The sequence below is a fragment of the Typopeltis vanoorti genome, chromosome 10 (genome assembly GCF_054136105.1).
Source record: "Typopeltis vanoorti isolate ZY-2024b chromosome 10, IOZ_Tvanoo_1.0, whole genome shotgun sequence".
In the NCBI taxonomy this organism is placed as follows: Eukaryota; Metazoa; Arthropoda; class Arachnida; order Uropygi; family Thelyphonidae; genus Typopeltis; species Typopeltis vanoorti.
This window is the reverse complement of record NC_143558.1, coordinates 126,599,375-126,617,826: the sequence shown is the minus strand read 5'-3', so window position 1 is coordinate 126,617,826 and position 18,452 is coordinate 126,599,375. Positions and strand designations below refer to the sequence as shown.

General features: G+C 35.5%; 1 protein-coding gene across 1 annotated transcript in view; it reads left to right on the top strand.

Moving 5' to 3' along the window:
- Positions 1 to 18,452, top strand: part of LOC150102777 (SID1 transmembrane family member 1-like) — a 582,520-nt gene that overhangs the window by 158,574 nt on the left and 405,494 nt on the right. The window lies entirely within an intron of this gene.

Below are 18,452 nucleotides of genomic sequence, written 5' to 3'. Positions count from 1 at the left end.
TTCAACCTGTCTGTGTAGGTCTCAGCTTTGGAATTATTTCAGAGTTGTGGAAAGTGGGCAAAATAATTCTGTTGCACAGAGGAGGCTCTGAGACAAAGATGGCAAGTTTATAGAGTAGCCGGCTCAGAGTACTGGTTTAGATTGTAGAAGTTGGTAAAATGGCAGAATTCATGAATGGATTGTTAGGAATATGATAATCTGTGGGGAAATATAAGTTTGTGAAGCTTCACCTTAATAATTTATTCACAAGTTTTTATGGTGTTCAGTTAGATAAAGGAAAGGGAAGATATACTATCATAATGCCTGATTTTGCAATGAATGTACCTGAAACTGATAACTTGGATAAGAAGGTGATTGATGGTAAGACATCAGAGAGTAACATATTATGGAGTAGAATCTGCTCTAGCAGCAGCACTAGAGTCTGTAGGGCTGCTGTTGTTTAATCTGCTTATTAATATAGAAAAAGATTTGAGGGAGAATATCCAGTTCTTTGTGTGATCTATGGTATGTTTGTTAACTTTAACAAACTTAAAGTTTGTTAAAGTTAACAAACTTTAAGTATGAGGAAGTTCGGAGTTTTTAACAAACTCCGAACTTCCTCATCATTTGCAACCATTATGGCCTTATACAGCTTAATGGATTCATCAGTACTTACAGGTATCCTCATCCATGAAACTGCCTACTGTTTTTGAGAAATTCAACCTCATGGCATTCTCTATCAAATTAACAAAATGTGTTATGTATTCTTTGCTTTTGCAACTTTAACAAGTATGAAGAATTCCTCATGTAATCTTCTAGTAATTTACTTGTTCCCATTGGTATGAGTGTCCTAAAATTCCTTGCTTTGTAAATAATATTTGGTTGTACCCCTATTCTAGGCATTTGCATTGAGCAATATTTGTGTGGTCACAAGGAGTGAATGAATGGTGGATCATATTTTAGTGCACTTGTGACATAGTGAAAAGTAATTACTGAAACACGTGAACACAAGAATTTAATAAAAACTTTATTAATAAATATTCTGATCAGAATCTAAGAGATCATCTTTCATGCATTAACAGTTCAAATAAGACCAAATAATAATAATAGATTTTAGAATGATATGATTTGAATACTAGTATAATATGGTAAAGTAGATAGTGAGATGTGAGGAGAAACCACTGTTTATGACTTATAAGAATCAGGCTTTCCCACATTTAAAAACTGCACTCATTTTGCTAGGAGCCCTTACCATTTCCATGATCTGCCTAAAATCCATAAAGAAGGTATTCTTCTTCAGGTTTCTTGAACAGCATAGCTTAAAACTTATCTCTACAGCCTATTAATATCATGTTCAGTTTTGATATCCAGTCTTTGTTTGCAAATGTTCTTTCTCACACCAAAACTTTTCAGTTATTATTATTATTTGATACCTCCAGGGAGTCTCCAAAAACTCATCATGGAAGAGTGTGCCAACAGCATTGAACGAATGACCCCTTCCAACTACTAACCGCACTCAAATTTGCTTAACTTTTTGCGAGCCATTAGTAGCAGAGGCTCTACCAATCAATCAACCTTTGCTGGCAATCACAAGCCTTTTTTTTTTTTTTCAGGCTTAGATTGTTTGGCTTCCTCATCCAGTCTGAATACTTTGTCTGCCAAAATAAACTGTGACACAATAGACACATTAGAGATACTTCTCTGGGGAACCCTCTTTTACATACGTTAGCTAATTTCTACCTTGAGCATTTGGAAGACATTGTATACTCCTTCATACCCCACTCATCATTTTGGGTATTTGATGCAGATGAAGATTTCATCATCTGTCTCCACCTTGAAGATACTCTATCCTCATTTTTAACTAAAATGAACAGCTTACACTTCCATGTCAACTTCAACATGGAGGTAGAAAAGGATGGAAAATTAGCCTTCTTAAACATCTTGCTCTCTGATTCTTCTTTTGTTTTACTAACTACTTTTGTTTATTGCAAACCGACCTTTACTGACTACATACAGCAAGATTCAGCGCATTATTCATCTCAAATCATAAGATCATCAAAACTTTGCTAAATCGAGCTCACTTTGTCTGCTCCAACCCTTGTATTCTCAAACTAAAACTGAATGACATCTAATGTAACATTATGCAACAGTACTAGCTTCTTCCCATGGAAGATACAGTGCATTTTTAACTCCTACAAGCCAACTCCGAACAACCAAGAACTGGTACAGAGAGAGAGAGTTCAAATTCCTTATGTTTCTAGTATTTCCAAACCAATTTCGAAACCAAATCCCTACAGAATACAATCTCTTATCTAGATTGCATTTCCTGTTAACAAACTCTTTTCCTGATTACCTTCCACCAAGGATAAATGATCACCTCTTTCCCTCCTTGGTGTGTACCAACCTCCTTGTAATTGCTGTCTCTTTTACTGTTGAGAAAGTCTAAATCTTATCAATAGTTTTTTTTTTTTTTTTTTTTTTTTTTAAATCTCTATCTGTTGTACTGTTTAATACTAGATTGCAGCTCATGTTTGATATCCATCTGCCTTTCTTGACTGCACTGAAGATGATCTGCTAGATTCATATTTGAAATATTTGTTAATAAAGATTTTATTAATTTTTTACATCTACATGGTTCAGTAATTTCTGGATGATTTTCATTGCTTTTTGCATGAGACTGCTGTCTTACTTATTGTGGAGGCCTTAAGTGTCTTTATAAAGTTCTATGTTCAGTTCCTAAATCAAGTTTTAATCCATCTATTTGGGTTTAAAATGGGACTGAACACACTCTTCTTGAAATATTCAAGATATATTGCATAAGTGCAATGTTTAGAGCTAAACATTAGATGTTTGAAATGATGATGAAACTCATGTCCATCCCAACATCATATGGACTACACTTAAAAACCTAGTGAGTCTGCAGCAAATTCTCTGCCCGCACCATCACATTGATGGGCTTGGTATGATAATTAATACTTAAGGAATTGACAGCGTACACTAGGAATATAAATTAAATCAATTTTAATATCTACTTTCCAATATTTCGGCAACGTCACGTTGCCATCTTCATGGGAACTTAAGATAAAGACACGTGCACGCAAGTACTACATAACAGCAAATGAGAAACGAAGCGAGGAAGCTACCGTTTTCCTAAAGTCCTGATGGTGCCCCCCTGATGGGCTATATTAGGTGTTCTTGGCCTTTGGGCTAAAGTTCTTCTGATGTATGTTTCCCAAATTTGGGTCAGTCTCATGCATCCAAATTTGTTGAGGTTTGGTATGTTCCTAAGGGCTGAGGCTGATTCCATGAATAGTCTTTCATATTTGAACTTGCTGCAGTGTATTACTGTGGCTTTCTTCCACCTTATTCTGTGGTGAGTATCCAGAGCATGGTCTGCAAGCCCAGAATGGCTGTACTGGTGAAATTGGATGTAGTCCTTGTGTTCTGAGATTCTGATATTTGCTGTCCTGCCTGTTTGGCCAAAGTAGATCAGTTTGCAGCTGCAAGTGACCTGGTATACACCAGGTAGGTCTAGGGGAATTGGTTGGTCTTTAGTGGAGCAGATAAGGGATGCCAATTTTCTATATGGTCTGTAACAAGTGGTCAGGTCATGTTTTTTTAGGATTTTGTTGATTTTTTCTGAGGTGCCTCAGATGTATGGAATGGTGATGGATTTAGAGTAATCTTTTTTGTGAAGGGTGAGGTGGGTTGTGGATATCTGGTTTTAGCATTTTTTTGGGTTTTTTTTTTGGGGGGGGGGGAATAGCCATTGGCTGAGAGTGTTAAGGATGTGATTTAGTTCAGTGGTTAGGGCTTGGTCATTTGAACAGATTAGTTTAGCCCTTTGAATAGTGTCTTAATAACTCCATATTGTTGTGAGCGGGGGGGGGGGGGGTTGTTGGTGAATGTATATGCCTGTATGGGTGGGTTTTCTAAAAACTGAGAAAACCAAAGTTCCATCAGGTTGGCGGGTGAATAGTGTGTCTAGGAAGGGGAGGCTATTGTTTCCACTTTTTCCAGGGTGAACTTGATTCTAGTGTGTTGGTTGTTTAAGTCTGTTAGGAAGGAGAGGAATGTATTTGGGCCATGTGGCCAAATAGCGAACACATCATCAACGTAGCGAAGCCATATGGATAGGCTTGGTAGCAGTGTTAGATGTATCCTTAGTCAACTGGCATTAAAGTATCAGAATCGAGGAAACTGTCTGGGAGGATAGACAGCACACTTTGACCATGGCCTACGTGTGCTTTGGTAGAGTTTCATCATCTACAGCCACTTTCATTTCCATTAGAAGCTGGAAGTGACCATACTCGGTTGTTGGACTCCAAACCAAATACTAGGTTTACTCTTTCTCCATTTTTTTCACAGTGTAATTTGAATGATGTTTTTAAATCAGATATTATGGAGAGATCCAACAGTTCTTCTTTTATCATTTATTTAGGAGACCACCTGCTAATTATTTATAACAATGCTTCATGGTATCAACAATATCAAGAGGATAAAAGCATAATTAAAAAAAATATAATATAAAAATAAAATATTCCATTTGTACTTTGGACAAGAAACATTTCATTTCTTTTTTACAATTCTGAATGACCATTCAATATTGTTCTTGCATTTAGAAAGGTATCACTATGAGCACATAAAAACACTTGACTCAGTATAGTGTACCATGAGTAGCTTGATTTAATTATGTGTCTCTTGCAATGTTTCTCAACTCCCTTTCACACTAATATTCAGTTTCTTTCTTGCATATTATACAAATATTTCTCTGGTAACTGTTCATCAGATTTGATATTGGTAGTTCCTTGCTCTTCTCCAAATCTGTTATTCAGCACTCCTTCACACTTCCACTCACAGAACAAATTTTTTATATTTTCATTTATTTATTGCAATTTTTTGAAACAGTCTTCCCTCATCTATTGTATCTCTCCTTTGTGGTCCAGGCATAGATCCTTGTGACACGTGGTTAGTCACCTGCTTTTTTTCTGGCTTATGCTCCTCCATATATTACGATTTGGTATCTGTCTATCAGTCACTGTGATATCCATACTGTCCGTTTCATATCCATTTCTGTTTGTTCCAACTTACATAACAGAATTCTGTGTGGTATACTGTCAAATGCCTTTGCAAAATCCAGCATTATCATTGTGTAACCATTCTCTGTCAGCTGTCACTCTATTATAAAAAAAAATTAGTAAATTACTAGGGCATGACTGATCCTTCACAAAGCTACGTTGTCTTGATAGATTGTCATAATATCATATTATGCCAAGGAATACTGTGTACAGGCCTACTAATCAAATGTTAACAAGTTTCTCTTTTCCCAACCAGCTACCCATACATGGTACTAATGTACTAATGGATCTACTAAAAATTGATCAACCAACCTGTTGTGTATGGGTTCAATATGTATATAAAAAAAAAAAAATCTCACATCATATTGCCTGAAATGAACTCCTCTATACACATATCTCCCACTCTTTCTTTTCTTTTCTTTCCTATCCTCCTATCCTATCATCTCTATCCTCCATGGAAATACTAAACTCTTCACATTCTATCTCTGTTGGTCAAGTCTGACTAATACCTACAACTTTTGGTGAGGTTACACTAACCAGTGTTGAAACTATCTCCCTCTTATTCTGATACTTCTAGCATTAATATGTATAAACTGTAGCATGCAATTAGACCCATAACCACCTTTAACCCTCATATTGATTGCCTTCATTTGATATTGTTGCTTGCAAGACTAGATTCCATTGTTTGTTCATTCTTGCACTCACTCGCCTCACACCCATGAGGCGAGTGAATGCAAGATCTCAGTGAACAAAGCTTTCTAGACATCTAACTCCAAATCCATTTAAATGTACTTCATCAGCATTATAAAAGTTCTTCCTTCCATCAGATTCAGACCACAGGTCCATAAACTTTACATCATGTTCTTTGCACAAGCTGTGCATTGAATCATTTGCTATCATTGCCCTCCTTCTCAATTTTCCTTTACATGGTGTGGTAGCAGACCTGCAGTCTTCACTCTTTTGCTGTTCCTTTTCACACCATATTTCTCACACACAATATTCTCACTTCTCAGGTCATTAGTGCCAGTAAAAACAATCAGCTCTTTCACCTCAACACCCTAGCAGCTTCACAAATATTATTAATTTTCTTACCAGGGAAACAAAATATGCCACACTTTAATTCTATTTTATCATGGAATCACTGCAAAAATTTTTCTTATTATGCTCTTTCTCTCCTTTATTCATAATGTTTGTTATCTCGCACCTTTTGCATTTTTCTCTTCTCAGCTCTGCTAATTGATATTTATTATTATTATAATACAGCTATTTGCATGGAGTCGGAATACTCCATGTGGGGTACCAATATTCACATACACTAGCCATTATTTCACACAGTATGCCTGTCATACCACTCCTTAAACTTATTCACTAATGAAGCAGTCACAACCCATTTCACCTATTCATCACACTCCAAACAAAAAATCCAGTTGATAAACACACTTTTACACAACTTTCACTGATGATCCCTTGTTCTCTTCCCTCTTGCCATGTAGTATAAAAGTCTTTAGTGTCAATCCTATAAAACCACTTAAATACTTCTATCAAGTCTCCTCTTTTTTGCCTATTAGGTCTGCTTGTTAGTATGTTTTTCAACAACTATATATTTTGATGTGCTGTTTTGGTTATTGCAATATGCCCTCTAAACTTGAACTCTCTGTGCAAAATCATCACCCCCCCCCCTCCAAAATCCCAGGTATCATTAGTTTCCTGCATTTCAGTTTCATTGATATAGCACATAGCTTGTGATCTCTTCTCTTCCCAAATTGCATCACCTTACACACTTGGCCACATTAACCTCCCAACCAGCTGGTATGGATGAAATAGTCAGCTCTCCCAGCTTTTTTCATGGATCAAAACTTCATCGACATTCTGCCTTTTATCATGCCATTACTTCCTCTGCCGTTAATCTCGTTACGGCTATTCTATAGCCATTAGTGGATTACCTGTTGCTGAGTGACCTTTGTGTCCCCCTGTCTGTACGTCTATTGTGTTGCTTAGAATTTCATTTACTGTCCTAAACTACATGACCTTTTTTTGCCTCTAAAATGATTTATTGTGTCTCTTCCCAAAAATTGAAACGAATTTCACATATGCAAAAAAAATCAATCCTGAAATGACCACCGATCAGCCTTTGCAATGAATCTATTTACTGATAGTAAATTTGGTGTATTTTATTCTACAAATCAGTGCACCAGAAGAGTTGCACTGATTGTTCTTTCACTTTACTTATAATGTAGAAACAGTTTTTTTCGAATATCAGAATTTTCAAATGTTTGCTTTGAAAATATTATGTCAAATATTTATATTTTTAAATAATATTTATTGAAATAAATATGTCCTTTTGCTTTCGTTTCTAGCCAAATAGCGTTATATGGATCATCACATTTCAGTTTTAGAAACGATTTTTTGTTATTCATGAAGACAAAAAAAAAAAAAAATGTTAAAATGCTAAATTTCATTACTCGGTTTCCAATTGTGAGTCTTTTTGGTATCAAAAATTTATATCCAATGATATTTTAGCAGTGATTCTTTGCCTTCGTCTTTTATTTATTTATTTATTTGTATTATGCATGTTACGATAATATCCAGTGCATATCCTCGTAGATATGTTGAAAATATAATGTGAAAAATATCATATATGGAATGATTCAAAATTTTTGCTCGTTTTCAAGATTTTCTAATGCTTCCCCTCCCCCACCCTCTCCTGGAACTCAATTATATAACTACTCTAAACTTCTACAGGTTTGAAAGCTTTTCTAGACAGTATTCAAAATCTATTACTTCATTTTACCATTTTGACAAAAGATAAACGGCAATCAGATTGTACCTTGAAGCTTCTAATTCTGTACTATTTATTTGCAATCTAAAACCAGCTGTTCTACTGCCTGCTGAAATTATGTGAAATTTTAGAAATAATATGGTATATTTTCACCATGCAAAATTGTTTATATGCATACAACACAAAAGAAAGTTCAGTAGTATTATGTTTGTTTGTTTTTCTTTAAAAAAATCTAAATATTACTTCTTTTGCTGCTGGAAGCTATTTCTGAAATCTATGTCTTATAAATACTTGGTAATATCCTCTTAGCTGGAGGAAAAGCTGAAGGCTTATTACTCTCAGTGCTATTGAGAAAGAAAGGGGAGAACATAAAGTGCCTCAGGCTGTAGTGCAGAATACATCAAGAATGTCTTGTTTCCTTTTCGATTGTTGATTACCGATATCCTAACAGAAATACTGACATTTTGTTTACATGCTTATACATTGTTTATGCCAAAATATTTTCTTAATTTATCATGATCAGTTTCACTTTTATTATCGAAAAATTAGAAATTATTTCATACAATTATCTTGAAAAAGAGGATTTGAATTATTTTCAAAGAAAAGGTGTATATGTGTTTCATAATCTTTTTTTTTTTTGGGGGGGGGGTATAGCCCTAAGCAATGTGCGGATATTTCAGAGAATTTATTTCATAAATCATTCACAAGGCAACTGTTACAAACTTAAATCACTTGGGGAACATACCCATTCATTTTAGTGTAAAATAGTAGCAAAGGCTTAGTTACTTTAGATATCTAATCTAGAAGAAAATGTTATGTCTGCTGAGATTAGAATCTTACATGAATAATTTTTCTGACATGATTTCTCTATTCGTTACAATGTAGCCAATTTCCAGAATTTTTTCCCTCCTCCAGACTCCATGTTATATGCAGTGATTTCTTCTTTGTAGTACAAGAAAAAAAAATCAGATAACAGAAGAAAAATATGTAGTATTTTCTTTTCCACTGGCTGAATTTACAATGTTCTTTCTTTGTGTTCTGAAGAGAAAGTGCAAATGACTTTTTTCTTACTATTTTTGCCATTATAACATCTGATATAATTATAAGAGTAACATTTTACCGTTTTTCTCAAACACGAGAAACAGAAATAAGGTAGTAATAATATTGTTGATTCTGTCAAACTTCATTGTAGCAGAAATTTTTATTACAAAACTTTGTAATATATATATCTCCGAAACAAGAAATTTGGAACCCATATCACATCAATGTTGAGTGTTGGCAAGGTGAAAATGTTCACATTATTATTTATATATTTCATTTATTAACTGGGGGGGGCTATGCCCAACCCTCTGTGTTCCAGACTGTTAGGCCGGTTCTCCTTGAATTCTGATGATTCAAACTTTGAAGACTCGAAAAGGGGGGGTTCCTCTTCCCTCCCCCGGTGCCTATGGCACCCAACCACCCGAGTTTAGACTGGTAGGCTGGTTCTTGTTGAATTCTGATGACTCGAATTTTTGAAGACTTGAAATTGGGTACCCCCCCCCGGTGCCTATGCCGCCCAACCCCCCAAGTTCTGGACTAGTAGGCCGGTTCTCTTTCAATTCTGATAACTCGAATTTTGAAGACTCGAAAGGGGGTTCCGATCCCTTGCTTGTGCCTATGGTAGCCCCTGAGTGTCGGGTCTTCAAAAGGGGGACACCCCCCGCGAGTCCCAGACTGGTAGGCCGGTTCTCCTTCAATTCTGATAACTCGAATTTTGAACACTCGAAAGGGGGTTCCGACCCATGGCGCCTAGGGTAGCCCCTGAGTGTCGAGTCTTCAAAAGGGAGACTCCTCCCCCTGGCACCCAACCACCCCAAGTTCTGGACTGGTAGGCCAGTTCTCCTTGAATTCTGATGACTCAAATTTTGAAGACTCGACACTCAGGGTTAGCCCCTGAGTTTCAAAATGTTTCAAAAAACGTGACATAAAAAGGCTTATTATTTTATATATATATATAGGGTAGATTTTATTTTATTATTTTTTATGTTTTGGTGAAATACTTTACCTGGAATACTCTTTCCAGTTCCTCTTATATTTTATTCATTCGAAAATATCACTCTGTCTTATAAAAAGAACTTAAAAATTAGCCTTCAAGATGAAAAGGAAACAGTACATTCAGGTATCCCTCTATCAATATTTGTAGTCCTGAAAAGGATTGTTTGATGGCTCTGAAAAGAAACATTTTTTATTTCATACTGTTCAAAATTTAAAATTCTTGAAGAGTGTGGAACACCCTAAAGCAAGGGTAAACACACAAATCAGTTTTACACTCAGGGCACCAGATTTTTGTTTCTTTTCTGATATTTTTTTATTACACACGCATAACATTTGTGTGCAGGTTTTTTTTTTATTAGGCGTTGATGGTAGATTTTCAGGATAATGGTTGGAGTTAGCAGCGTTCAACCTCAGATGTTTGGCAGGACTGCCGGTTTTTCTGCTTGCTGAAGAAGGTGCATGTGCATGCAGCAATGCTTTCGCAATTTCTATTCTGTATTCTAGATATGTTATGGTAGACAAACATGTTTTCTTGTGCAGAAGGAAACTGTTCCAAATAACAAAATCCAATATATGTCCAAACACTGTTTTTGTAATATTTTTTATGCTGTTTCCTCATTACAGAGTAGAATGATAGCTGCTGATCGCACCTGTCGACTCCACCCATAGTGTCATTGTATGCACACACACAGCAATTGGTTTTTATTTCTTCAAACCATGGTTCTCCACGGATTCCGTTGATGGATTGTGCAGGGAAGACAGCAGAAAAACATCTTTTTTTGTCTTTCCAATGTAGTGCAAAGACTTTCCCTCGCTGATAAGCCCGGATTTCCCCCTTCGTTAGCTTTCCTGAAGCCAGATCTGGAGGCATGTCTTGCCTTTTTGCATTTACAGTACCATAACTATCTGTACGACACAGTAAAAGCAAATCAGCGAGTTCAGGACACATATAGTAATTATTCACTGTAATGCAGTTACTAAACCCAGTAAAGGGTTTAGTAACTGCATTACTGCATGCATCGACAAGGGGATATGCGAATATTTATCATGCTCAATTACAGTTTGCTTTCCTGTATAAGGTTTGAAATCCCAAAGATATCCACTTTCTGATTCAAAAAGCATAAAACATTTTACTCCATACTTCGATTTCTTTTTGGGAATATACTGCTTACATTTCAGTCTACCTTTGAATGGCATATGGCTTTCATCGATACTCAAGCCTCTCTCAGGAATGTAGAGTGATCTACATTTCTGACGGATTTTCATCAGAAAATCTTAAATTTTGTTGAGGACTGGGCAAGGATGTGTTGCCTGATCGTATTCCTCATTATTCTAAAAATGCAAATACTTCATGATGAGACTGAATTGTTTTTCAGTCATAACATCATGAAACATTGGCATGTTCAGAATCCAGTCTGTAGACCAATACATTTTGAGAGCGGGCTTTTTCATGATACCTTGCACAGTCAAGAGTGCTATAAATGTAAGGAGCATGTTGATATCTATTGGGCTCCAAAGTTTACTGTGAGAATTGCTGCTTGCCATCTCGTAAATGAATTGTTTCTTGGGTATACTTACTAATTATTCCTTTTTGCCCAGCTCTAAGCTAATGGAGATTTACTGACCCTCACTGAGAAACAGAACAATAGAACATGCAGCACACTAAAGAGCCTGAAGCAATATCTGAATATATTACAGGCAGAAATTTCTTGTTTGGTTTTCCACTTTCTTTATTCTGATATTGCATTTGAAGGATGACAGTGATTTTAAATATTAATTTTGCCTATTGCCGAATATCACATAATTTCCCGATTTATAATAATCAGGAAATAATATGTATGTTTTGTGATTTATAATTTGCTAATTTATAATAATCACCACATAGTTTCAGTATCGAAAAATTAAAGTTATGTGGAACAATTACTAGAGAAAAATAACGAATTAAATAAAAACTGTACCTATGTTTCATAATAGTTTTTGGGTGTGCGATAGTGATGCAACAGGTGGGGGGGGGTTAAACTATCAGAGGCGAAATAAAGTTCAATTCTATTGTGAAAGGAAATGAAATTTCACATTTGATGCATTTGATATATATATTTTGAATGATAAAAATAAGCAAATGTATCGCTTACTTTAAAAATTGGAGAATAAAATATCTGAATTATGCAGAAAATATATAAATATAAATTTAAATCATAACTGTTAATTTCATTTTGTAATGACCAATTATACAAGGAAACCAAGAATGTGAAAGTACAAAGAACAGTAAATTACTATACAATATGAAGAAAAAATTTAGTGATATGATTAAAGAATTTCATGTTATTCTCTATAAAGCAAAGTTGCTCAAGCGTTTCCTAAAGGAAATCTGTGAAGTATTATTCGATTTCAATGGTTTTGTACAAAAATAAAAATAATATAATCTGGAACGTCGGCAGCCGGTTTTCTTTTCTTTTTTTTAAAAGAATATTTCAAATAATTATCGTGAATTAATTTCTTCGAGAACAAAGAAAAATGTTTTGTCTGGTAAGCAATTAGAAAAAAATTAGCGCAAAAAAATTAAAAATTAAATTGGTTCTCCAAGGTAAGGCAATATTTAAGTGAAGAAATTATGCAAGATCCTTATTTTGTCCAGTCATTAAATTACACTTCATATCCAGGTTCTTTCAACAGGTGGGCTGAATCATATCCAGATTTAGCTGGATGTCTATAGACATCCTGGCCGTTTGGGAGGTTAAACTGTAGCCATTTACCTTGCCCTTACTAGTCCATTGCTCTTCCCAGTTTAGCATAATCAGAAAACAACTGAATATTTTCTGTCAAATCATTTCCTGTATCATCGAAATACAAATTAAACAACAGAGGACCAAGTACTGAGCTCTGTGATACACCACTAGTCACCTGCCTTCTCCTAGACTCAACTCCTCCATAAACCACTCTTTGATATCTGTCCATCTGCCACCCTCTAATTTAAATCACCAAACTCATATCATCCCAATTAGCTACAATTTATGCACATAGTTCTGTGTGGAATCTTGTCAAATGCCTTTGTAAAGTTCAGTATTATTATTGCAAAATTTATCGAGGTCTCATCCTATTGATGAGTTGCCCTGTCATGAAGATACTTCATGTGCAAACTTTGTTTGCCTACACTTGGATAAAAGATTAAACCAAGAATATAATATCTTGGTATCTTTAATTTATTGCAGTATTGTTGCTGAGTAGCCATTTCCATTATCCGACTCCATTGTTTCTTGATTATAAAAAGTAAGCAGATCTTACTTTTTATGCTCTCCCAAATTACTAAACAAGACCTACCCTTCACAAAACCATGTTGTCCCTTATAGAGTATTATATTATTATTATTACCCAAGACCCCATGATGTCAAAGACTCATCTGGGTATTCCTCTCCACCCAGTCCCAAATTCTTTCACCAATTTCTCCAATACCTTAACCACCACTCCTAAGATGCTGATTGGCCTATAATTTGTTTACTTCTTTCTTGGAGTTTCCTTTATGCATTGAGAATATTTTGTCCTCTTTCTGCTCCATTGGCACCTTCCCAGTACTGAAGCTTAAATTTAAACAACTTGATTATAGGAGCTGATAATTCCCATGGCTCTGTCTGTATTGAGGTTCTGCAATACTTTAAGCACCTCCACTTCAACCTCTATTCTCCCATCAGTCAATGTCACATCTGACAACCTCACCACCTAGATGGTATACTCCTGCAGAATGCTCACTCAGTAATTCAACTATTTGGTTTGGTTTTGTTACCTTCCCACCATCAGTGCTTTTTTAAAGTCATCCATCCATTTTCATTCCTCTTTTTACTTGTCACACAGCAAAAGAGCTTTTCAGGATTTCTTTTGATCCTGTCCTTCCATGCAGGTCACCCTTTTTGCCTGTGCCTTATACTACTCGTGCCTTACACTACGCTGATCACTGTTTTGTAATCGTCCCACAAACTTTTCTTTGTATGCAACTCCTGCTTAAAGAAGCTGTTCATCCATCTGATTCCTGCCATCTCACTCTGGGTATATATTCTGATACATGCTCCACCAACATCTGTCCCTTCCAAATTCTTATGCCATGGCGTTGCTGACTCCTCAGCTTGTCATAATCACCTATTTTGTAATTCCAGATATATATCTTCTTAAGAGAAAATTCTTCATGTCTGGCAATCTCTCAGGTTAGGACTACATGATCACTTTTTCCAAGCAGAGGCAGCATGGCTAGATTGACTAGTTTTGAGTTCTCTGATTAGATCCAGCACTCACCCCAACCTCATGTCCCTTCCACTACACGTTGTCTCAGGTAATTATCTCTCACAGCTGTATCAATTCCATTTTCTTCTCTGCCTATGACCATTCCTCCTCCCAATCTCTGTCCCCATAGTTGAAATCCTCCCATAATAATTACTCAATCTGTACTTATCATGCTGATTTGCAAATGCATATCATCTATATTCTCTTTTATCCCCTTCAGTCTGATTGGCTGCTATTCCTCTGCTCTGCTAATTCCTCTACTATCATTTTATACTTTTTAATAATCCCCCCCCACACACAAACTCATTCCCTCCTACAATTTTTATAATCGCCAAACAATTGTCATGTTTTCAATAATTGCCGTTATTGAAAACATGAGAAAGGCAGTAATTGGAAGAAATATCCACACCGATACCCATGCAAAAATGGACTGGATCACTTGAAAACAGAAAAAACATTTTCTGGCTGGTGATTAGAATCGAACCTAATTAATGATAATCAGTGGCGGCTTGTAGCTTGAAATCGTGGGGGTGCTACAACTTTCGAAATGTACATAGACATTGTAAGTACAGTGTATACGTGTTTGGATAAAATATTAAAATTATGGTAATAATTTTTAAAAAATATTAAACATGAAAAAATATTGTTTATTATCGATAAAATTATACAGCTTGGTATAATTTAAAATTATTTAAAAATAAAATATATTCTTCTTGTTTTGTTTCATGAAAAAATATTGTTTATTATCAATAAAATTATACAGTTTAGTATAATTCAAAATTACTTAAAAATAAAATCCATTCCTTTAATTGCAATCAAAGGAATGGATTTACAATTTTTGGACATTACGATTAAATCCTTTAATTGTAATGTCCAAATATTTAAAGAGACAGAGTAAACACGATTAGCACTATGAACACTCTACTTCTGGCGCAAACTGCATATAAACAACAGTGGAACTGCATGATGGACAGTGCTGCATTACGCTAATAGCTCACATCTCACTATGACTTGCATATGCTTGTGAGCGTAGCAATATGACACTGTGGTAAACAGAGTGCTGCTAGTGTCCTTTGCTCTCCTGAGTGCTATAAGATCTTCTTTTTCATGTAGTTTCCTCAGTGAAAAGGTGCAGCACCATGTCCTTCCAGTTCTCTCTGTTGGTGGCTTTCCTTTTTGCTTCTGCATATCCATGTGATATTATCCATGATCTTATATCTTCAAGCCATGTCCTTCGTGTTTTGCCTCTTGATCCTTTTCCCATAATTTTTCCTTCTAAAACTGTTAATATCCTCTGTCCTGCTGAACCTCTCAGTACATGTCCTGCCAATCTCATCTTTCTCTGGATCATTTCCTGTAATAAAGATCTCTGTGTTCTCATTCTCTGTAGGACATCTGTATTTGTCACATGTTCTGTCCATGGGATTTTCAGAGCTCGCCTATAGCACCACATTTCAAAGGACATTATCTGTTGCCTTACTCTCTTCTTGAATATTCTCTTCTTGAATTTTAACTATTATAAAAAGTTAAAATTTATCAAAACACACACACAACCTTGCAAGCGCCATTGGAGAGAAATGTAAACATACATAAAGATGCAGTATTAGATCATAACTGCATAAAAGTAACTGCTATTAATTAGCATAAAATAAAAATTTCATAATGATTCATTCATTAGTGTATAGCCTAGGCTACCATAAAGCAATCATATTGCTGCTTCTTTGTTATCAATGCATTGTTATCAAAAATGAAAAGATGATGTGAAATAAATATGAATTATTTTTTTTCACATTATCTTTTTATTTTTGATGTCTAGTGTTAGTAATTATTATTATTATACTGGAACCTGCATGGAGTCCAAAGACTCATCGCTGGAGACTCAATCTATCCACACAAACCATCTTTAATCACAATCCACCTCTCCTTGAACCTTTAACAGACAAAGCACTCACACCCGACTCTGGCAATCCATTCTACTCATTCACAAGTCTCCAAGCAAAAAATCTAGTCTTCACATCCTTACTAATTACACCTTTATTCAACTTCCAGGAATGACCCATTGTTCTGATCCCTCTAGCCGAGTGCTGTAACATTTCCCCTGCATCTGTCCTATAAAACCTTTTAAGCAACTTAAAAAAAAGACTCATTGCTGGAGACTCAATCTATCCACACAAACCATCTTGAATCACAATCCACCTCTCCTTGAACCCATTAACAGACAAAGCACTCACACCCGACTCTGGCAATCCATTCTACTCGTTCAGAAGTCTCCAAGCAAAAAATCTAGTCTTCACATCCTTACTAATTACACCTTTATTCAACTTCCAGGGATGACCATTGTTCTGATCCCTCTAGCCGAGTGCTGTAACATTTCCCCTGCATCTGTCCTGTAAAACCTTTTAAGTAACTTAAATGTTTCTATCATATCATTTTCTTTTCTCCTATTAATCACCTTTTGCAATCCACACACTCTCAATCTATCTAACCTCATAGAAAACATTCCACAGACCACTCACCATTTCATTCACTCGCCTATGAATCTTCTCCACCAGTTCCTTATCCCCAAGAAACCCAGAAGACTAGACCTAAGCACAGTAATTTAGATGTGGATATATAAAGGCCTTATAAAGAGGAATAACAGCTTCCTTATCTCTGCTTATTAGTATGTTCCTCAATACCCAAGTAATCTTATGGGCTACCACAATACATACTCTAAACTTGAACTCTCTGTCTACTACCATTCCTAAATCTCTGGCTTCATCTCTTTCCTGGAGTATGGTACCATCAACATGATACATGGCTGGTAATGTATTTTTACCAAAATGTATAACTTTACATTTCTCCATATTAAACTGACACCCATTATTTTTTATCCACACTAACCACCTATTTATATCATTCTGCAATCTCACCACATCACCTTTATTAATTATTACTCTACCTAATTTTGCATCATCAGCAAAACAAATGAATATTTCCTTTCAGGTTATTTCCTATATTATTTATGTACAAATTAAACAGCAATGGTCCCAGCACTGAACTTTGCAGCACACTACTAGTCACCTGTTTTTTCCTCGATTCTGTCCTTCCATATATTGTTTTTTGATATCTGTAAGCAGCCACATTCTTATCCACTTAACCAGCGTCATGTCCATCCCCATTTGTTCTAATTTGCATAACAAAGTAGTTTCAAGTCTATTCTGTCAAATGACTTTGCAAAATCCAGCAAAATCATCATGTGGCCATTTCTTTTATCCAACTCAGATGTTACTCTATTATACAAAGTTAGTAAATTATGATGGCATGACCGACACTTCACGAAGCCATGATGATCCTCATACAGTATCATATTTTTATCTACCCATTCTTGAATTCTTTTTTTGACCAATTTTTCTAGTACATTTACCACTATACGTGAGATACTGATTGGTCTGTAATTTGCTACTACAGTCTTTGAATCTCCTTTATGCAAGGGGATTATTTTGTCATCTTTCAACTCTCTTGGAACTCTACCAGAGCTGAGACTTAAATTAAAGAAGAGTCTAATCAAAGGCATTGCCAGTTCCCTTGCACATTTTTGCAAAACCCTAGCTTTTATCCCATCTTATTTCACTGCTGTGTTTATATTGAGATTCTGTAATATCTTAAGAACCTCCAATTCATCCATCTCTGTTTCCACATCACTACCTGTTACATATGTTAAAGCAGTAACCTCACTAGAATGATATATCCTTGCAAATTGGTCACTCAGTAATTCAACTGTTTTATCTGCTTCTGTCTCCTTGTGACCATCATCACTCATTAAGTTTAATCTTCCATAGTTATTCTTCCTCTTACTTGCCACATAATGAAAGAACTCTTCAGGATTTCCTTTGGACTGCTTGGCTAAATGCAAAAAGATAAGTTGAAGGAAATGATTTTCTTGGTTGGTACAAATGATTTGAGATACGAGAAGTATTCTATAAGGGTGGATGTAAATACGTATAATACGTATAACATCTACAATGTTTTGTATCATATAAGACAATATTGGTGAAGATACTGACATACAGATGATTCATTTTGTAAACAGATGTAAATTTATGGTATCAATAAATACGAGTTCAGTACTGTAAATGTGATTTCTTTTCCTTATGATTTTCTTAATAACGTTTTCTTTCTCTAGCTTACTCTATTGTAAGAATACATCATGTATTAATTGACTGTTTATGTTAATCAGTAAGATTTCCAGTTGACAGTAGGCTATTGGTAAAGTTTTTGGGGGAGTCAAAAGTTATACAAAGTTACACTGTGACACGTATAACAAAAGT